The sequence below is a fragment of the Sphaerodactylus townsendi genome, linkage group LG07, assembly GCF_021028975.2.
Source record: "Sphaerodactylus townsendi isolate TG3544 linkage group LG07, MPM_Stown_v2.3, whole genome shotgun sequence".
Taxonomy (NCBI): Eukaryota; Metazoa; Chordata; class Lepidosauria; order Squamata; family Sphaerodactylidae; genus Sphaerodactylus; species Sphaerodactylus townsendi.
Genome location: NC_059431.1, coordinates 40,815,197 through 40,838,666, shown reverse-complemented (window position 1 = coordinate 40,838,666; position 23,470 = coordinate 40,815,197). Strand labels below are relative to the sequence as shown.

Below are 23,470 nucleotides of genomic sequence, written 5' to 3'. Positions count from 1 at the left end.
AAAATGGGAGCAGAAGTAGAACAGCATCAGAATTGGTGATACATGTGTCACAACTGTCCTTTGGAAAGCATGATCTAGCCACAACAATCCACATAGATTACTATTATGATCTCTGTAGAGGGCTGTCATTGAAACCATTCATAAACTTCATCTGGTCCAAGATATGACAGCTATGTTACTGTCAGTTATGGGATACAGAAACTTTTATTTACCCCTCTGATGAAAGATTAGCAAAGGTGGACCAGCTGTTTTGATGCACAGTTCAATGAGTGGTTTGTATTTTTAATGGTGGTTTGGGGCTGGGTTTTTTGAAGGGCTACCTTTTCCCATGTTATGCAGCATACCAGTTAATAGACTCCTCACATTCTGATCCGCAGTCTCTTCACATTTTGATCCACATGAGGCAGGTGGAAACCAGAGAGAAAGTGAGGTTGGTCCACACAGCACAAAAAAAGTCTGTGGGATGTCTTGAAAGCAGTTGACTGCTTTTTTTTCACTCTGCACACCCAAAATAAGATGTCCAGGAGACATCTTAAAAAGAGGCAAATGCTGGTTTGGTTCTAGCTAGCAAAGGCATCAAAGCGGCTTTTCCCCTTACAACCATTTTGCTCTCTGATCGGTTTCACCTTCTGTTTGTGCCCAACTTTTGTGTGCTGCTGAAGGGCTCCCTGCCTCCATTTGCTGAAGGTTGTCCCAGGATGTTTGTTTTGCAGGCTTCCTGAGTACAACTATATACTCCTTTTAGCTGAAAGTGCATTTTGACTAAGCCTGCAAAAGTAACACATAGTTGTACACAACCTTCAGCAATATGGTTCTTCCTGAGTACTTTATATACACAAGGGCTAATACACTATTCTAAGCAATATGGTTTTCCTTTGTTTTTATTTTTAGGAGCTATCTTTAAAGATATGCAGACAAACATAAGAGAATCTTAGCCTTTCAGAAGATTGCTTTACTGCATACCGGGAAACATTGGTAGGCCTGCTTTTCACAAACCATTTTAATTTTTTTCTTACTGCTCAGAAAAACTAAGACAGTCCGTGGAGGACAGGTCTTTCCAATGCTTCTCAGTGGGAGGTAAAGCTGTCCTCTAGGCGACTACGATTCTCTTATGCATGTCTGTGTATCTTTGAAGATAGCTCCTCAAAACATTTTTAGAAATAGGAAAATTATATATTGCAGGAATCGGCAGGACAAGGTGAGTACAACTATGTACTTTTGGAGCTGGAAAGGTGCCCTGAATCAGAGCCTGCAGAGCAGATATTTTGGCACAATCTTCAGAAAATAGAGGCAGGGAGAATCCCTGAAGCAGCACACATAATGTTGGGTGCAAGCAGATGGTGAAACTCACCAAAGAGTGAAATGGTTTGGTAGGAAAAATCAGATGCCTTCTGAGCTCTGCATTCTGCACAGCTGAGTGGAAGGAAGAAAGAAAAAAAGGTGCACTTTGAAGTGGTTTTTTTAAAAAGATACCTTGAGCTGAAATAAGGGATTCTGAGGATCTTGGAAAATAAGGTGTGTGGTATTCCTTCCTGAGACACCTTTTTTAAGGCCACCAGGACATCTTATTTGTGCTCTGTGGAATGGCCCATTGAGAAAGAGAGAAATCACCCTTTTTAAGATGGCATCTTATAACGTTCTTCCTCTTAAGGTTCACTAAGCATCTACCTACACTTGCTGAGTTCCAAGGCCAAAACATTTTGTTTATTCAGAATTTTAGTTGAGAAGATGCTTTCTTAAAATTGTTTTTACAGATTGTTTCTTGCTTCCAGGAACTGTTTTATGAGAATCAAGCAAATGTTTTGTACTTTGTTGGTACTCTGACTAGGCTGTCAATACTGGGTTTTAATAGTTTGTTAATTTTTAACAGTTGGGAAATGTTTTATGTTTTTATCATGTTTTACTTTGTAAGCTGTCTTGAGGAGGTTCTCTGGAGAGGCAACATAGGACTTTTACAAATAAACACAGCTTACTGTTGGCAAGCAGTCTGTGATAGCACTTCTGGAGTTCAATTACTGGCTATGTTTGTGAACTAATCTTGAGTTTTGTAGTGAGTTTCTTAATTGCTTCTGCACAGAAACAGGAAACAGGAAAACACAAAATAATTGGCAGATAGCCCAACAGTCAATGTGTTTGATTTGCATAATATGCAGATTAGTTTTCTTGAATTTGGAAAACTTGAATATGGCATCTGTATCAGTAACAATCAAAAAGTTCAAGGATCATTCAGTTATTTCTGGTAGTAACTGAATACTGATTACAGTGAAGAACATTAATCAATAATCTTTATACATTAAAAATATTATCATTAATGGGGAAGTTATTGGTGATGATTTTATGAATACATACATTTATAGGATGCAGGTGTGGCTAAGTTTCCAAACAACTACTTGAATCTTAACTGCTGCTTGAACACTAGACAAGCCACTCTGCCTCAGCCTCAATACCATTTTTCAAGTAAGAAATGTTTACAGTGTCTCCTACTATTGATTGGTATTGAGAAAATTGAAACTGAAAGAGGACCTGTAATAGCACACTAGCTCTGTGGATGGGAATGTAATCTGAAATCAATCTTGTGCAGTATTACAGCACAATCACTGTTTTTATCTACCACTTTTGCAAATGAAACATTCCAATGCACATGACCTTTCTAATATAGTACTATATTTTGATTGGATCCCACGACAAGTCTTGGTTAGCTACAAAAGGAACTTTTCATTTGCAAAAATGACATCCATGATTTATATCAAAGGAACAGAACCACAGGAAATTCTTCAGCATCACAATCTGAAGATCAGACTAGACTGCAGATTTCTCCCTCTGTTGGCACAACAACATGATCTAGTGACACAGATCATACTGGAGATTTCAGCAATTCTAAACAAGTAGATGTCACAAGAAATGGGCACTGGAAAAATCATGATTGGGTTCTACAGGAAAAAAAATGAAAATAACCAATTACTTTCAGATGAGTGACTAATTTCTTTCTGAGTGGAACACCGCAGAAAATGTACAGTTTAAAGGGAATGGCGGCTATTCAGTACAGAACTATTAGTAATGTCTCCATATATTTGTACTTTTCTTCAAGTAAGATCTATTTGATGTAAAGAATACTATCAGATTATTGGGAGCTATACAAGTGAGTCAATAAAATGTGGGATTTGTTTACTTGTATGCCTGTATAAACTTTTTTTTGAGCTGCTTAGAACTTTAGAATAAAGATGGAGCATGTAGGTTTCTAGAGAATTACCCCAGAAAATGGGCTGGCATATCCATTCTTATATTTGCATATTACTACCCCTCCACAGTTTTGCACATATTTGCCAGCATATCAAATCAGCTGTAGAATGCTGTTTTATCAAGTAATCTAACTTGGAAATGAAAAAAAAATCTAGAGAGATAATGTGATTTAAACTATACTTTTGGGAGAGTGAATAGCCACATTATCCAATCATGTGTTCCCTGATAGAATCAAAATATACCATGACTAAAAAAAATTCAAGGTGCTGTACACACATGCAGATTTCATAAACACATCCAAATACTTTTGATGAATGTACAGAAATATGGAACGTTGTTCAAATTTTATGAAAATTATCTTTAAGATACTATAGCAAATAATTTTTACCCCATGTCTTGTGAAATATTATGCCAGCATGATGTATCAGTTAAAGGACTAGGGCCTGGGAAATCCTGGTTCAAAGCTCCACTCATGCCATGTAAGCTTGCTGGGTGACCTTGGGCCAGCCACTTACCATCACTAGTATTGGATGGAAAACCTGCAAGGAATGATGGCCAAAAAAAGCTGCCATAATTAATGATCTGAATCATATTTAGCAACTAAACATGTCTTCCTTTTACCAAGCAATAGACCATGCAACTGCAAAACAGGGGACAAAGGTCAAGCTAAAACCCATGGCTACCACACTCAGAAGCAGTTCTCTAACTCTCCACACAACACTCTAGGGCATTAGGTGTCTCTCAGCAGCCCTATTACCCATATCAGCCATATGGAGCATGGAAGAAAAGAGTGAAAAGAGGGTCATGACACAGTGGAAATATATAGGGTTCAGTGGCACTGATTCAGTCCCCATGGGGAAGACCTGAGTGTACCCAAATGAATTCCTAAATGCAGTTAAAGTTTTGCAGCATCAAACATCATCATGAAGGATGGGATATGCTGATTGGAAACCCCACATGGCAATTATTTTTACTGTCAGGTTCCATTTGTCCTCATTGCCTTCTTTTACAGTGCACTGGAGATGCACCTGCACATAGGCACCATACTTCTTTGTCAGCTTGCAAAAGCAGGACTGTGATGCTATAGCTCTGCACTGGCATAAATGGCCCTAACATCAGTGTATGTCCAAGATATGCTGGCATTCCCTTCTCCCCTCTTTAGGATTGAGCCTTGGCATCACATGCTTCATTGCTTGGTCCCTCCCAGGAGGTCACGTGGGCCTACAAGGAAGGGGAGTACATCCATAGCCTTTTGCTGCTGCTGTGATGCCCCCCCCCTCTGCCTAATGCCTGGGACAGCTGCCCTCCCCTTCCTTCCCCAAGACCCATCATTCTTCTGTTCAAATATTATAGAAAACTGGAACTAGATGTGAGGGTTTCTAAACTAGGAAGCCTACAATGGTAATGTGAGGAGAATACTGAAGGGAGCACACAAGAATGTTCTTTGTTATGACGTTATCTGGATATTTGTGTCTGTATAGTTCCTTGTTAACTTTCATAAAATATTTCCTTTATGCATTCTTATATTTAGATTTAATTGCAATCTCATTAGAATTCATGTATGTTCTCAGCCCAAATTTAGAGAACAGAGAAGCCTAAATTAAAATGACCTCAGCGTACTTTGAGAATTAAGATCGCTGAGAGTCCACCTTACAATTTAGGCTTTATATCTAATATTGTCTCACCAAATAAATTAATGGAGATAATTGCAAAACCTATCAAATGACACAAATTCACACCAGTGATTCTCAAACCAATATACTGGTATGTGTGATTTTTCTGACCTTTTGTTCATGTAGTGGATCATGTACACAATTAATATGTAAATTATAGAGCATATTGCTATTAATTTTACTGATTTCCTATGCCATGCTTGACAAATCTGCCTTGTTATTAATTTTCACTATGCTTCAGCAGTTTTTGATGTTTCAGTGGCAATTCAAATAGTTACACATTCTATCCCACTAAGTGGGCTTATAAATTGAACATCACTGGAGAGCCAGCATGGTATAGTGGATAAGAGCAGTGGGCTCTAATCTGGAGAACCAAGTTTAATTTCCCCTTCCTCCACATGAGCAGTGGACTCTAATCTGGTGAATTGTATTTGTTTTCCCACTCCCATACATGAAGCCTGCTGGTTGACCTTGAGCTAGTCACAGTTCTGTCCGAACTCTCTCAGCTCCATCTCCCACATAAGATATCTGTTGTGGTGAGGGGAAGGGAAAGCAGAGAAACAGAGAGTATAAAAACCAACTCCTTTTCTTCTTCATTTTGTTTGTGTGGGAAGGAAAACCGAGGCTGATTCCGCATGGGCCAAAAATAGCAGTGTGAAAACTGTGTGAAAATGGTGTAAAAGGGTTTATACTGTTTTCACACCGCTGTTTTTGGCCCATGCAGAATCAGCCCAAGATACTTCAAATGTAAGTTATCTGCTAACAGCATCACACCATTTACCACTGAGTTCTGTGACAATGGCTGATTCCGCATGGGCCGAAAACAGCAGTGTGAAAACGGTGTGAAAATGGTGTAAAAGAGTTTAAAATGGTGTAAAGGGGTTTATACTGTTTTCACACCGTTTTCACACCGCTGTTTTTGGCCCATGCGGAATCAGCCAATGTGTGAGGAGAATCAGAAAACATACTGTCCTTATCAGTGTCTGATTGATGCATTGTTTTTCCACCCATTGGAGTAGGCATTTAAACTACAATCTGGTCACATACAGATACCACAGTAAACCATAGCTTATAAATTGTGGTCTGGCACCAAATTGGATTTTCAAACACTGATTTGTTGCTTTTTTAAAAAGCAGTAGTTTATGTGAATTATAATTCTTTGGGTTGTCTGAACTCATAAACCACAACTGAAGTAGACCATCACTTATAAACATCTGATCATAGGGTTGGCACTACCGAGAAGATGGTCTCATTGCTGGGAAGTGAGAAGCAGGCAAAACAGGACTTATTTATATCTGGTTAAGTAACTTACCTGCTGTTCTCTGTGATCAGAGGCCTGTTGGGATTAGGTCTGCAGGAGTTCTGGCATCATCCAGGAGCCTTGGGTGGGGGAAAGCAGAGCATTGGGAAGTGGAGCACCACTGATGTGGCAAAGTCACTTTTTAGAAATGATGTCATCACATCAATGGTGCTGCAGGAATTTATTCAATATCTATAATAAAGACAAGAATTCCTAGAGTATTACAGATGAGGTGACTTGAAATGACATTACCAATTCCACAATGCCAGTCCCTTTCCCATTTCCTCCCACTGCCAAAGTACAAGACCAGACAGCAACAGGCAGAAGCTGGAGATTGCCAACTATAGCGGGTAACCAGGAAAGTCTAGCAAGAGAGAAAGATTGAGCTCATGTTGTTGCAAATTATCTCCAATGAAATGGCTTATTTAAAGAAAGAGATCTTTTAATGCCCCTATCTGTGTGCTCCAAACTAGAGAGGAGAGATGTTTTGTGAAAAGAGGCCACCTATTTCAGATTAGCCCTAATTTTTTTATATCTAGTCTTTGAGTTTTGTGTCTGAAGAATTCTGCAGAAAAGCAAGGGAGAATGTAGGTTTTTAAGTGTGGCATTTAATTTAAACATCATATCTTGGGCCCCTTCCACACACGCAAAATAATGTGTTTTCAAAACCCTTCCACAACTGTTTGCAAGTGGATTTTGCTATTCCGCACAGCTTTAAAGAGCACTGAAAGCAGTTTGAAAGTGCATTATTCTGCATGTGTGGAATGAGCCTTGATCAGATGAAGTGAATTATGTTGTCAATACTTAGGACCCATTCAGACTCTGAAGCTCCTGTGTGATTGCCTGAAAGAACATACAGTGCTACCTGCAGATCTGAAACCCAGCAGGGACTGCTGATTGTGAGAAGTAACACTTCCATTTGGAACATATTCATAGCTAGAGTGGTTCACATTGCTAGAGTGATTTGCTTAAAAGATGTCCTGCTAGCAGCTAGACAGACGGATGGCCCATCTAGCCCTTCATCTTGTGTCATACAGTGGCCAACCACTGTCCTGCAGGGTCAAACACAGGACAGCTGATTGACCAAGGTCTCACCCTGATGCTTCTTCTTAGCACTGGTGTTCACTGGTTTACTGCATCTGGAAGTGGAGGTTCCCTTTGGTAATCACAGCTAGTGTCCATTGGTGAACCTCTACTCCATGAGTCTGTCTAATCTTTTTAAAAGTCTCCTATGCTAATGAATTCCACATTTTAATTATTCATTGAGTGAAGTACATCCTTTAGTCTGTCCTGATTTCTACAGACATGAGAGAAAAAGAGGAAGTTCTTTCAATCTACTTTCTTCATCCCATGCACCATGTTACAAATCTTGATTGTAGTGGCAACCTATACATGCTCCATGGAAAAATACTGTTGTATGTTTTATATAACTGCTTCCTCACAATTCCTGAAGGTTCACAAATCCACAGTCATGTGGGGTCACCAAGGGTGTGAATGGCCCTTAGATGATCCTATATTAATAATTACTCCCACAGGCAAAAACAGTTTAGCCTTTATTCACCCCCCATTTTGTATGACTGGTTTGAACAAATTTGTATTCACATTAATAATATCTTACCTCTAATAGTCTACCTTAGGAGCAGCAGTGGCATAGGAGGTTAAGAGCTCGTGTATCTAATTTGGAGGAACCGGGTTTGATTCCCAGCTCTGCCGCCTGAGCTGTGGAGGCTTATCTGGGGAATTCAGATTAGCCTGTGCACTCCCACACACGCCAGCTGGGTGACCTTGGGCTAGTCACAGCTTCCTGGAGCTCTCTCAGCCCCACCTACCTCACAGGGTGTTTGTTGTGAGGGGGGAAGGGCAAGGAGATTGTAAGCCCCTTTGAGTCTCCTGCAGGAGAGAAAGGGGGATATAAATCCAAACTCTTCTTCTTCTCTCTTCTTAAACAAATTCCAGCTCTACAGAATGTAAAAGGAAATTATACAGCTGCCACATTCAACCCCCTAATTAAAACAGCAGCCTCTGAAATTGATAGAATATAGTAGAATTTTGTTCTAAGAATGGACAGCTGTGGAACTAAGCAGGTTTCAGACTGCCATGAGTGCTTCACTCATATTGCTCCTTTCTCATATTTGTGTCTTCCGTGACAACCAGTTGAAATAATTAGTACTGTGAAATCAGCTTTGAAACATCAACTGTAATTACAGTAATTACAGCTTTTAAAATGTGCATTAAAAAGAAAATAAATGATTAACTTTTTAATGGTGCAATTTGCGACAATCTGTGGCATTGTTCAAAGTAAGATTTCTTTAAAATAGTTAAGCTTAGAGACCATCCTATCCCATAAACTTTAATACCAATTGTAAAGTATTGAAATATTTCTACAGAATTATTTAATAAGGGACGCAATTTATTTCTGTAGTTAACCAGACACCACTGAATTGCTCAAATTTCTAAGTCCATTGAAGTAAATGGGTTTAAAAGGGTGTAGCTGCTGCTTGACTGAACTTCTAGTTTATCTTGCAAGAGCCTTAAAATTCCAATGCAATAAATACAAACCATCTGGAGTAAATAGTGGTGCCTGACCTACATAGAATGAAGCTATCCATGAAAGGCTTCTTGAGTGTCATTTAATATGAAAAAGCAGTGAACACATTTTAAAACTGAGTACATTGTAAAACTGACAACCAAACCAAGTGAAGATAACATGTGAAGATACTGACTGATATAATTGACTCCTTTGGTTCTGAGCCCACTGGACGTTTTGTATAGCAATGTAGTCAGTCATGATAGCTAAGGATTTGCAATTATTGCAGCAATGAATCTTCAGTGAATGGAATCACACATCCAACAATGAATGGAATCACACATCCAACAATTAATGAGTTTATATAGTTTTGACTATAATTCTACATGTTTTCAGGTAGTGTATTTGATCTTGCTACAGTTATTGTCCCTGTCACAATCATTAAGTTCTTGCATCTGTTTGTCGTGATCCTCCAAGGACTTCATGGCTGCATACTGTGGTTTTTATATTCATAGTGGGCTTAACGATATTCACTATTAGGCTGTCTGAAGGCCACTTCATGAGTTCATAGGAATCTTGATCCAGAAACCCGTCCCTATCCAAATATGACAAAGAAAAAGTCCAAAATTTTATGAATTTTGTTGGATATGTGTGGAAGTTTGATGTTAGTTCCTTATTTTCCCCCCAAAATCCTCGTTTTATGTGACAATTCTCATTTTAGAGAAGAAAAATGCTATTTTGATTGAGACTGACATTGTTTGAGTAAAGGCTTAAATAGTGACCCAAATTCCAGTTTATATGCTAATATTCATCTTTATCACACAATACAGCATACATATCCTAAAGTGTATAATGAATGTAAATATTTTCAGTTTGCTCCAGATTATGCATTCAAACAAGGAAAAGCTATTATCTAAGGCCTTGGTATGCTTTTTTCCTCATGTTATCCTTCTGCAAATTTCTTAGAAAATACACATTTATTTCAAATGGTGGTTTATTTCCCCTCCCCTGCCTTTTGCAAACTGAAACAGTTCTTTGTATCAAAACAGCAAAATCTCCCCTCTCTTTCCAAAACTTTTGAGAGAAAGAACAATGTATTGCTATGTATTGTCTCTCTTCAGTCTACCCTTCAAGTTCAAGCAGCTTTTATGAAAACATACCTATTGGTCATTTGAAACTTGCAGAATAGTTCAAGTTCTGCGTTTGATGGTTGCTTGGAACCTGAAAATCTGTATCAGACAAAATTTCTCAGTACTATATTAGTATGGGAAATCCCTTTATAGCAAAAGAGAAACAAACTTCCTGCATTTTGAATATTCAAAACCTGATCTCTATAAAAGACACCACATCTATTTGATTTTGTTTCCTAAAGAGTGATGAAGAGGAAAAGCAGTGGTTCAGCTCACAATCCATTCTGTGAAATAGCCCAAAAATGTGGAAGTGAAATAGACTGTCCCCATGTTAGCTAGCTTGAGTGCAGTGGGAGATATATCAACTAGGCATAGCCTGAAAATGGCAATGCAGATACAGAGTTCTAGATGTAGAATTGTGTCCAGTAGGAGATATTGCAAATTTGTTGGTGGCACAGGTTACTACCCAGAAAAAGTTGGTACCCTACTAGCAGTTGGTACTCCACTGGGAGGGAATGGGGAGCATTGCCAGATTGAGACCAAGAACTGCCGTGAAGTTTTTTCTGCCCTCTCAGACCTGAAGAAACAGGCCTGGAAGTCCATTCCTTCCAAGGCCATTTTGCGCATAAATCACATTTGTGTATTACAAGGTGTGACGGATTACTGTATAAATGATTAATTTAAAAGGTGCAGTTTAGACAGAACAGGAGCACAATGAGTTAACCAGAGCTCCACCTGATTGGCCAGCTGAGTTGCAGTTAGCCAGAGGCACAAAGAGGGTTTGTGGTTGCCAGATTGAGTCGGTAAAAAGAGAGACACAGAATGGGTCAGTCAAGAGGCAGTGGGTACTCACCTAACAGTGTCATAGATCATGACCAGAGGCAATTAGAGCCAGAGACAGACTGAGAGCAGCTAGGTGGCCAGAGTTCTCAAAGAAACCTCTCAAAAGCTGAGAGAAAAAGATTAGTATTTCACCAGATGCTAGCTAGCCAAGTGTTAATGAAAGACCTGAGGGAAACCTGTTCACGGGAACAATCTGAAGGCCACAAGAAGAGACCACATCTAGATATGGAACCTAGATATGGAACCAGAGAGTTACTGAGGGTGTGTTAGTATAATTGGCAGAATCAAGTGAGGGCTGAGAGAAACCCCAGAGCTTGCTCTGTTCCAGTCCAGTGTGAAACCCTAAGGAGTAAAAGGTGGGTGGTTTAGGATCTTGTTCAGGACCATGTAGGAAAGGTTTACCCTGAAGGAGATAATTGTGAGTATGAAATTATATATTTTGAAACTGAAACAACAGCTAAAGTAAACAACTAAAGTAAAAGTACTCTGAACTGAATATAACATCTAAGTATTCTCTGCCTAATAAAAAAGAAAAGTGTAAAACCTCTCTGTACCATCAAATTGAGAAGAATCCTGTAAATAAATTCTTGTTTGTTTTACTGTTCAAAAGCCTCCTGGAGTTCCATTTTTCCTCAATAAGGTGGCAGTGTACATTTCCTGACAGGATTTGCCTAGAGAGCTTGTGAGTGCATGTGAGTGGGGTGTGCCTGGGCTATCAGCAGCTATCAGTTGAGCCCTCAGCCTTCCCTCCTGTACTGTTGGGCGGTGTGTGTGTGTTGCACAAGGCTTTAAGTGTAGATTACATTTCACACCAATTCTATGAAGGCCAGTTGAAATAGTTGCTGCATGATGCTTTCCCTCATACTATATGAACTCTGACATCACAGAAATTGCAGTGGACAGATGCCATACGGAAGCTGCTTCAGACATTAATTACATGAAGAATAGACTGGGTTTGAAATATGAGTTAACTGGCAAGCTCTTAAAAACGCAATGCAACTTTTGCTGTGCTAATCTGGCAGAGTTGCATCTTTCTGAACATGTTGCCTCTGAACATGGAAGTTCCATTTCGCTATCATAGCTCAAAGCTGCCACTTTATTATTGTTTAGGAATTAGGCTATAGATAATTGAGATCACTTTCTGTTGGCAGCTGTGTAATGTAAATGTTTTCAGAATGAGGATTTTATATGTTTGGTCTTATGTACAAAGAATGGCCCACTGGGGTCATCCTTCTGATTTGAATATATTTAATTTCCTCTTATTTATAATACTGGTCAGAGAGTTTTACTGGTCTGAAAAGCTTATATGTAGTTAAGCATCCATTACACAAAGAACGATTTGAACTGATATTTGCCAAAGGATAATATCTTTTTAAAAATCTTATCAGAATTCAGTTTATCCACAGTATTAAGTCAAACCTGCTAATGTATTCTGTCCTGAGTCTGTCTAGTACTTGACAAGGGCAGTTTGTGCATAATTCATCAACTGTCAAACAGTTTTCAGAGTTTAATTTAAAAATATCAGCAATGTGCTCATGGAATAGTTACTTTACTCTGTTTCAAGAAATGAGTCTGCTACTTTGTACATTCTGTTCCCTCTTGCCTTTAAATTTGCTGCATAGTAAATTTTCAAAATAGCACTGCTGAAAAAAGCACAGGCTAAACATGAAATAACTTACTGAAAAGAGCACATGGGACACCAGTGACTACCTGGAAGCATCAGTAGATACAAAATTCTCAGGCGTAAGAAACTTTTTTGGCCCCAGTGCTGAATTTTTTTAAAAAAAATCTGCCTGAGAAGATATTGGTATGTTTTCAAGCCAGTGGCGTAGCACCAAGGGAATGGGGGGCGCACAATGTACTGGGCACACGCCAGTGCAGGAATGTGGTGGGATGGTCAGGGGTGTGGCGGGGCGTGTGGAGCACACGTGCCTCGGGCACAGTTTCCCCTCGCTACGGCTCTGTATCAAACACAAGTGGTGGAGGAGGGACAAAGTTGCACTCGGTCAGATTTAGATATATGTATATTTTTGCTTGAGAGTAAAATAAGGCTACTTTAGCAATGCCAGTGTAAAATATTGGTAACCTTTTTTTAATGCATACACTTTAAAATATGATTGTAATGGGTAAAGCACAATATCTGCATAATGTCCATTCATAAAAGATACTTGCTGTAGATGGTGAGACTCCCTCGCTCAATAAGTACACCACAACGACAGGCTGGAAAGGAATGGGCCGCAGCCCGTTTATTAAACAACAAACATATAAACAAGAACTATATACATCCCAGGCTGGGCTGACAAGCGGGTTACTTTACACATCACATCCCAATGAATGGGAAACTGGCGGGAAGGGAAGCCCAGAGATCATACTCCTGAATGTCCCTTCCAGCACTGCTGAAGTGAACTGCGACTGAGCCCCAAGGCAACCCCAGCCGTCTCCGTGTGCTGCTAGGGGGTGTGGGGCACCGGCTAAGCCATGTGTGTGACCCCAACCACTCCCTGGGGTGTGAGACGACCTGCCCTGACCTGCCAGCCTGCCGCCCAGCCCTCATGGGGCGCCAAGCCTGGGAGCCCCAACCTTGGAAGGGCTGGTTCTCTCCCCAGATGTGCGACATACCGTTGCAAACCACATGGGACCTGGGCAAGTGGGACCCAAAAATCCCTTCAACCCTAAATTACAGGGGAGGGTGGGTGGGCCATGCTGCTGTTCTCTTACTTGGGAAGGCAGGACAGGGGAAGCGTCTGAATACCAGGCTCCTCCGCCTTTTTAGGGGGGGCAATCCATTCACACCCGGTTCTGTGCCTGGCAGGCCATGCATGCCTTATCTTGCTGCGTTGCTCACCACAGCAATGGCCTCTGGTTATTCAGGTTGCATCTTATTTGCACTGTGTAGATGGTGAGACTCCCTAGCTCAATAAGTACCTAGCGACAGGCTGGAAGGAATGGGCATGACCCGTTTATTAAACAACAAACATGTAAAATTATATACATCAGAGCTGCTGGTGACAAGCCCGGATGCATCACATCCCAATGGATAAAACTGGTGGAAGGAAGCCCAGAGATCATGCTCCTGAATGCTTCCACGCCCGCCCTGCTGAGGAGGCGGGCACCCGGCTGAGCCCCAAGGCAGCCGCCCCCAGCCCGTCTTCCTCCCGTGCTTGCTAGGGGGTGTGGGGCACTGGATTGAAGCCCATGGCCGCCCTAACGGCCCAGCCCAACCCCACTCCCTGGGGTGGCCGGGCAGACCGGCCCGGCCTGCCCGACCTGCCAACCCTGCCCACGCCCACCCCAGCCCTCATAGGGGGGCCAACGGCCTAGGAGCCCCAGCCTTGGAAGGCCGTTCTCTCTCCCCAGATATGCTGACACCCGTTGCCAAACCCGCCACGGAAGCTGCCCACCCCTTGCAGCTCACCGCCCAAACTCCTCAGGCCTGAGCCTGTCTCTATCTTAACCACCCGGCTGAAGGGAGGTAAACTGAACTGGCCCCAAACCACAAGTCCATGCCCATTGGGACAGGCGGCCGCCATCCGGCTGAAAAAAGGTCCATGGCGTCCCGGGTGATTTCGGTGTTCCTTGCCACGGCTCCCCGAGGGAAAGCACCACCTTGGCAGCCCGCCTTGTTGGCTTTTTTCTGCAGGCCCCTGGCCACTGCAGAGGGATCCCACCGCTCCCACTCCAATGGGCCCAGCTGCACCATCTCGAGACAAACCAAAGGTCATATTAGGCGGTGCCTGGCAAAGGCTGCAAGGCGTGGCCGGCCACCGCATAAAGCACTGGAGTCAAGGCCAGAGCCTGGCAGGAGATCTTCCTCCCCAAGGTGGATGACCCAGGAGGTCGGTGTAGCCAGCTAGAAAATGTGATTCAATGACCTTGGGCTCTAGCTCATGCCAAAGCATGTGCCCCTGCCCCATCAGGAAATTCTTATGTGCGCCAATAAGCGAGTCCGAGATGCAGGCCCCATTGCAGGACTTGCGAAGTGAGTCCCCGACTCTGTCGACAAGGGCTGTGCCCCACGACCCACACCACCCGATAGACGGTCTACGGCGTCCCCTGGAGGGAGGCACTGAGGAGAGAAATCAACAAGTCAGGTGTGTGTAAGGCGAGATATGCTGAGGGCCCGAAAGGCTGACCGCCACCTGCCCAAACTGCGAGGATATCCTCCGAGGGCCCTGCCTTCTGCTGCAGCGGCCGTTGGCGGCGACCCTATTCTCTGAGCGAGTGCAGGCCGAACTCCGCGGCGGCGGTGGCCAAGCCCAGAGCAAGCATGCCCCTGAACACCGCCAGCATTTGGAACCTGGTGAGGGGGGACCCATCCTGCGTGCACTGCAAGAGCATGCCACCCACCCGAGGCCTGTGCCTTAACCACTCAATAAGGGGGGGAGGGGGGCAGGTGGCGTCGCCCGGTAGGGCGAGCATAGTGACCCAAGCCCAGCGGCCCTCTTGAGGCCGGTTTTTGAATACGTTATGCCAATAGCGTAGACCATGTCCCCGACGGGGCGAGGTGTTCCCTTTGCAGCCTTGATTGCTGGAAAGGTCGATCCCCTGGTAGAAGGCGACCAGTTCCCCCAGGCACAAACTGAAAGCTACGTGGTGTACCAGGTGGAAGGCGTGGCCGAAAAGCAAAGCGCTCATGGCAGCTTGGCGCTTACACCTGCCCTAGTACCCCAGTGACCGCCCTCAACACTTCCTTGGTGACTGGATTACCTGAGGATCCCTCTGTCACAGGTGCCCACCGCCGCCACCCAGCCACTAGGCGGCGGACTACAAAAGCCTTGGTGACGCGTCAGGAAGGCCGGAAACCTTACGGTAGAAAGCGTGCCCATGGGAAGTGCACGCCCCCATGGTGCTTGGCGGGTGCATCCCCTGCCCATGGAGCCGGACCAAATGCTCGAGGAGGAGGCCAGTGTCCACCCACGCGGGCCGGCAGGCCGGAGGGCCTTGTGAAGCTCAGGAAATCGCCTGCACGGCTCCGTCAGTATTACCTGCACGTGGCGGTGCTAGCGAGTTCAAAAGCACCTGTGTGATGACATCTTCGTTGCCAAGGCTCCAGAGGGACGCCCGGCACTGTCGCCGGGGCACGGCTCCGCCCGAAGGCCAGGCGCCGGAAGCTTGATCCCACCTGCTGGCGAGATATTAAAGCATCAGCAGCAATCTCATTCTGCAAACCTGGGCGAAAGCAGCTTTGAAAGAGATGTTATAGGAGTAGAGGGCAGGTAAGAACCAAATTACTGGAAACCAGGCGCATGACCGGAGCGATTTGCTTTCGACTGTCAATACACCACGCGCACCACTGCCTGGTTGTCGCACCAGAAAGCACCCGTTTGTTTAAGCCAGGAGTGCATTGCCAAGTATGTGCACCGCCACCAGGATGGGGAACAGCTCCAGAAAATTGAGATCCCTGGTGATGCCCTGCGCGTGCCACTCCTGGGGGCCAAGGCCCTAAACCCACTGACCCTGGAAGAACACACACGAAATACAAAAAAGCCCCAGAGGCATCCAGAGTGCACCTGCGGCTCCAGGCCAGGTTCCAAAGCTGATTGCCACAGAGAGATGCCCGTTGAAGTTTTGGGATGAAGGGACAGCAGACCTGTAGGTCTTCTTTCACCATGCCCGGGGAGACCCTGATGTGATGGTCAGGGACTTGCAGCCCGACAAGGCCCTCGCCAACGGGCCAGGAGCAAGAAAGCCCTGCCAGGAGCCACCACCCTGCAAAGCAAAATTGAGGTGGCCCGAGTAAGGACTGGACCAGGCGCACCCTGCATTTTGAGGAGGAGGAAGAGAGCGGACTGGAGCAGGGCTGGAAGGGCTGGCAAGCTTGGCTCGGGCGGGGAGTGGCGGCGTGCCTGGGACCCCGTGTCCCAGGTGAATACCCAGGTAGCTGAAGGGGCAGTGGCGGGCCCCTCCCGTTTTGTTGTTGGGACCAAGGGGACCCCCCCCAGCACGGCGGCCAGGACCCACTGGAAAGCCTGAAAGGGCCAAGCTCACACTCCAGATTGCCCTGCCTGCCGATAAACAAAAAAAAGAAATCATCAAGGTAATGGGTCACCAGACCCGGAGGAACACCCAGCTGCCTGAGAAAGCCCATTCAAGAAGAAGTGCTGGCAGAGAGTCTCAAAAGTGGCGCGGGCAAAGGAGCAGCCCATGGGCATGGCCTTGTCCACATACCAATTGCCTTGGAAGTGGAGTGCTTAGCAGCTCCCGAAGTCAAAGGGGGGGAGGGAAATGGGCAGGGGAGCGGAGGCGGACTGAATGTCACACCTTTGCTAGGGATGCCCCGAGGACCATACTGCAGATGCAGGGGATCGAGGAACAAACCTCTGGGTCAGTAGAATGATTCACGAAAGTGTCGCCCTGGGGAGTAGGAGGTGTTGGTTAAGTGAAACTCCCAGCGGGGACTTTCTTAGGCACGGCCGCCAGTTGGGGAGACCCTGAGGACGTTGGGGAGAGGAGGGTGACTGAAAGGGCCAGCAATGCGGCCGGCCTGGATTTCCTTGTTGGAAGGCTTATCAGCCACCACTCCAGGGAGATGTGAGGACAGATTTTTTAGATTGCTGGCTGGTAAGCCCTCCTTGGAGGCCTTGTTGCTTGTGGGATGCGGAAGCCAGAGAGAGAAACCATCCCCCAGCAGGCAGCAGCCCTTCCCTGTCTGGATAAAGCTTCAGCCACTCCAACAGCACCCCACTTGAGCGGGTGTAGGAGCCAGAGACTGCAGCTGAGCAAGCATCTCAGGTGTTTCTTGGGCGGGAGCACTGCCCTGGCCACAACCACGGCATCTTTGTGGGAGGGCCGAGCGCCCGAGGCGGCAGACCCACCCGAGAAAGGGAGGAGGCGTCCCGCTGGCTTAGGACAGCTGATCCTGCTGTGGCTGCCGGAACAAAAGGAGCAAGAGTGCTCAAATCTACATTTTGCAGCTGGCAAGCATGCTGTTGAATTCCCAACACAACCTTGGCCCCCACCAGCCCCGGGTAGAGCTCTGCCCGAGGTTTTGTAAGAACAGGAGGATCCGCCCGCCCACTCCCATGGCGGGCTGGACCCACGACCATCCAGGTTTGGTGGTGGATGGGGTCCCCAGCGGAAGGAGCACTTGTCTGCGAAGCGTTCTCTGCGGATGGCCTCGTCATAAGTGGCGATGGCCCGCGGATTTCTAGCCGGCGCCCGAGCCACGCAGCACGCGGGCCATGGCGGGCGCTGCCAGATGCGCCGAACCCGCAGGGGAGATCGCTGCCCGATGAGGAGCCAGAATTGGTGAAGCCCTGCAGCCAGTTAGGAAAAATTCCCGCTTCGGCATGCTGCGGGTCCTTCGTTTTTTGTCAGGCGCTTCCATGCATTCGACAAACTGGCAACTCCCCTCCCGCCTTGGGAACTTAAAGATCTCCCACGTAATACCCATCCAAGCGCCCGCTCCGGAGACTTCCTGGGGAGGTGGGACCGAGGCCGAGTTACCCTGCGGTCTCGATCCTGAGGCGGGCCGGGGGATGGCGCCGCCGCGCCCGAAACGCCTGCGCTTTGCAAGCCGCGGTGGGAGAGCAGGCACCCTCTCCCCGCACCCAAAATTCCCCAGTAGCCTGCGCGTCATCATCCTCAGGCTAGACTCACACCCGGCTGACGAAGAGCTGGGGGATGCGCCCACCTGGAGGAGCGAGGCACGCCAGCTGACTGACCGCTTGCTCCTCCTGCCCTCGGCGCCCGAGGGGCCGGCCGGACGATCCCACCCGATGTGGACCAGCTAACCGGTGGCGAAAGGTGCAGCTCATCCAGCTGCTCCGCTCGAGGCAGAGCCCCACCGGCGCCGCGCCGGCCACATGGCCTTGGTGAGCTCGGGAGCCCCTGACCCCGAGGTGGGGCTCGGCTTCGCCAGTCAGCTCCAGCGAGGACTTGTAGAAAGATGCCTGCAACAGGGTGTCCGCCAGGTTGCGGACAAGGCAGGATCCGGTGCCCATATGAGTCCGACATGTTAGGGCGGAAGATGCTGGAGCCCGGCACCCCGGGACAACGCGGGGAGACCCCTCCTAAGGAGACTGTCCCGCCATGCTGACCGGCGAGCGTCCCCTGCCGATGGGAGGCATGGCCAGAAGCCAGCGACCGCCCTCGCCGCGCTGCTCCGATCGCTTAACAACCGGGACGATGCGTCCGGCGATCCAGAGGGCCCGATCTGGAGCCCGGACAGCCTGTTCAGCAGAGCAGCTCTGCCCAATGGCTTTCCGCCCGCCTCTGCAGCAGGCTCCCTGCTCTTGGTCGCCTTACCGGCCCCATGGAGGCTGCGAGACCGGCCCAGAAGAGGTGAAAGGAAAGAAAAGGTTGAAACGAGAGAAGCGAGGAGGCCAGAGGAAGAAGGAAAATCAGCTAAGAAGGAAAGGGGAAAGAAAGGCCAGTCTCCTTCCAGGCCCCTTACGCGAGGCGTAACCTACGATGTCCATACCTTACTGTGGTTCTCGCCGCCGGGAAGAGCGCGGACTGAGGAAAGCGTCTAGATATGCCCAGGAAACCTCGCGCACTTGCTTTCGGGGGGAGCCAATCATTGCACCCGGTTCTGCAGCTTGCCACCAGGCCATGCATGCCCCTTATCTTGCTGCGTTGCTCACCACGGCAGCAATGGCTGCCCCTGGTTATTCAGGTGCATCTTATTTTGTGAACAGAGTCCTAATGGCCCAATTACTCTTGTTTCAACTTTTCGATCACTGTGGTCATCTTCAGGGCCTATTATTTAGAATACATTTGCCATCTGGAGCTACATGAATGGCAACCCAAGAAAGGGTCTTCTTGATTGTGGCGCAAACATTATTTATTAGTGAGATCCATCTGTCTCCCTTAATCATTGTTTGCCAACAGCAGGTATAGACTTACCTATTTTGTTTGGCAGTTCTCACTGAACCTCTTTCCTGTTTATGTGTGTGATAGTGTTTTATTGCTGTTTTAATAGTTATAATATTTACTTCTAAATGCTTGTTTTAGTGATTTTCATGGTTCACTGCCTTGAGAACCCTAAGATTGGTAGAAAGGCAGCAAAAATGTTTTAAATGAAATCACAATGGCATATGAGAAATAAATATCACTGAAATTCAGTCTTAGAACTACAGTACTTAAAATGCTCATTTTAAACAATTGCTCCTTTACTGAAAGGGATCTGTTTTGGGATCCTGGTGTTTGGTGTCCTTGATTTGCTCCTTGTCCTCCAGTGGTTATATGAAAGTGGTCTTGGCTGTTCTATGTTCAGTTCACATGGAAAAAAGCAATAGGTGGCCAAGAGAAATTGAATAAGCCCTTGTAGGGGTCCTTACATTTGCCAGGTAGATAAAAGCAGAAGAAGTGATAAAGAAGGCCTGGGGAGGGGGATGCACACCAGGTTACCTCCTGATCCAAGGTTAGATCTAACTAGTGTTAGATTCAGCTGCAACTCGAGACTTTTATAGCCCCACATGTGGAAACAGCAACCAGATAATTTTACTCACCATGCCAGCTCCCTTACTAAGTCGGGGTGGATGATCAAGTAACATAAGCTTTGTGACTTCAAAAAATTCTACACCAAAGGTATCATCAACCATCCCTGCCCCCAAAGAATGTCCTGCCAGTAGCTCCCTATCAATGTTTGGTGAAGACTACACAGACATAGGCCCTTTCCGCACTTTCGCGAGAAGGAGGCGTCCTTACTAGCAGGGAATTCCTGCCGGTGGAGGGTGGGGGCCACGTTCGCCACAGGAGGCGTCTGGCGGCCCCACAGAAGAACAGCGCTTGCGAGGCGGACTCTACATGGGAACGCCTCTTCCCCATCCCCACTCCACCGTACGTGTAGCCCATTAGTCGCCCTGCTGGACTCCCTCTGACCATACGCTACCCTCCGACCTCCAGGGGTCGGAGGACAGCGAGGGAGGGTCTCAGCAGTCTCAGTAGAGCGACAAAGGCGACCAGGTGAGTGGGAGAGAGATGGGGAAAACAGCGTGTTCCCGGCAGTGCCGTTTGCCTGACGCCACCCTGGGGGTTGTGGAGGGGAGTCAGGTCGGCGCTGCTGCATTTTAGCAGCGCTGCCTGTGCGAACGGCTCCCTGGGGACAGCATTTTTGCCATCGCCAGGGCGCCGTATATGGCCCATGCAGAAAGGGCCATATTGTGCTCCTGCTGAAGAAAGAGTAATCCTTGATTTGGAAGGAACTACTGGGAGGAAGCTGAACACTCAAAAGTCCTCATACGCAAACATCTTACACTGACCAACCATTAGATTCAAACTAGTGAGCTTTTTGGTGATAGAGAATGAACTTTTGCTGATACACTGATGGAGAAATATCCTTGTGAATTTAGGTAGCAGTGTCTATTTTTCCATAATTCCAAAACTTGACAAATGTTGCCAGGATGGCACTCTATTAGGCTGGCTAGTGATGGATACTATCTGGTGATTTACTCACTGGCGATTAATCCTGGGATAGTCACCCTAAATATCCAGGTTCCCTCAAGATCTCCTCACAGCTGAACCGTGGAACACAGATCAGTTCCATTTCTGTTGCTCCTTCCCCCCTTATCATGGAATTTTCTTCTTGTATAAGCACCTTTTTAGAAAAAAACACTCCAATGGGAACTAATAGGAGATTGAGGGTCCATAACTTGGCCCCCATGAAACAAACTTCACCAAACCTGGGTGTTATAATCAGGAGAGTATCCTACAGATACCACCCAGATTTTGTGAAGTTTGGTCCAGGGGATCCAAAGCTGTAGACTCCCAAAGGGGGTGCCCCCATTCCCCATTGTTTCCAATGGGAGCTAAAAAAAGATGGGAGCTACACATTTGAGGGTCCATAACTTTGGCCCCCATGAACCAAACTTCACCAAACCTGGGTGGTATCATCAGGAGGGTCTCCTAAAGATACTCTGAAATTTTGGTGCTGCTAGCTTAACAATTGCACCTCTGACAGCAGGCACTCCCCCCCCCCCGCAAGGGGCAGGGCTAGATGTCTTCACTAGAAACATGCTGCAGTGAGGATGTTGGAACCTGGATGAAAAGGTGCTGATTCTTTTGAAACTTGGTTGTATCTAGATTAAATTTTCAATGGGAATTCGGCCTCTGTCTACAGTAAATCTGTGTTTACCTAGACTACATCTTGATTCTGTTTTGAAGTATTAAATGTTCCTATGAATTTGAAATACATTTAAGATTGGTATATTTGTGTTCTGTCTCTTTAATGTGACTTTCTTCCACAACATTAAAACAATTGTCAAATTGCTTGATGCATAAACAATCAATTATAGTAACAAGGTTCCAGGAGATGATGATGGAAATTGTTGCCCTGAAGGCATACTTTTAAAGTGTGAAATTACACTCCAAATAAGTTAATGGAATCACTAACATTTTTATCCCTGTGTGTACAAAATACAATTAAGGAGATTAACTCTGTTTATATCTTTTAGAAAATTTTAATTTTCAACTAATAAATGATTCACGGGCATCATTGAGGGGCAAATTCCATTTTCAGGCCACTTCCGCACGGCCACGCTGGGGGTTGGATCGGCGTACATGACGCCAACCCAACCCTTCCGGGACAGTTCACACGAACGGTCTCGGTAACAACAGGGAAGATGGCACCGCGGAGTGCCGTCACCCGATCGACATATCTTCCCTGTGACCATCCGGCGTGTCGCCGAGGCCAGGGGACATGCAGGGGGGCATGTCCCCACACCTCGGCGACGCGCCGGAAAGTCGCAGGGAAGGTAAGTCGATTGGGAAAGGGGGGGATGGCACCTTCCAGTTCACACGGCAGTGTCTGGAAGCCACCATTTTCCAAAAACCTCGCTTGGGGAGCGAAGTGGGGAAATGGCGGCTTTGTGCCGCTGGGGAGGAGCAAGGGTGGTGTGGCTGCGAAGCAGCTGTGCCCTCCATGTGAACAGCTCCCTAGAGTTGGCGTTTTTGCCATCCCTAGGGCGCTGCATACGGCCCGTGCGGAAAGGGTCTCAGTGTTATATGGTTCAAAGCTGCATATAGGGCAATTTACTTCATACTTTCTGGAGGACAGGACAGTAATGGAACCATTTTCTGTTGGTGAAAATGAATGCATATTAAATACCCACACAATCTCACATCTCTCTTCTCCTTTTTAATATATGTAATAAAAAGTAAACTATGATTTAAACTGTGATTTAAACATTGGCCATTATTTAAACATTGGCCATTATGACCGAAACCACCAACAGATATGTGTGTGTGAGCTGACCCATAGAGACCCCAGAGGGTTTTCAAGGCTGAAGAGGTTCAGAGGTGGGCTGAGAGAGTTCCGAGAGAACTGTCACAGGCCCAAGGCCCCACAGCAGGCTTTATGTGGAGGAGTTGAGAATCAAATCCAGTTCTCCAGCTTGGAGAATCCCACTTTTTACTACTATACCATTCTGACGCTCTAACTGATACCACAGAACATAACAAAGTCCTTGAATTTCCTTTAATTGTGTTAAACCCCACTTAGGGCTTAGGAAACCCCCCCCCCTATAAAATAGAGTTGCTGACAATCTAGATTTTAAAAAATCCTTGCCTCCTTAAGAGATGCTTAATGATATATTATTTTGCCTGGTGATGTTATATACCATAAAAAGATGCCCATTTTGACTCATGAAGATTCTATTACATGACCATTCCCCCCGCCCCAAATTGTTGATAACCCTAGTCAAAATCACATAGATTTTGTTCCTTATGAATATGAGCTAGCTAGAGTTTTTTCAAAAACCAAACTAGTTGATGCCAAGGAACCAGTGAATGTTTACTCTGGTGGCATTCTTTAAAT

At 46.0% G+C, this 23,470-nt stretch overlaps 1 protein-coding gene across 1 annotated transcript in view; it reads left to right on the top strand.

Moving 5' to 3' along the window:
- EDIL3 (EGF like repeats and discoidin domains 3) overlaps positions 1–23,470 on the top strand; it is a 323,251-nt gene that overhangs the window by 150,404 nt on the left and 149,377 nt on the right. The gene's annotated exons all lie outside the window — the stretch shown is intronic.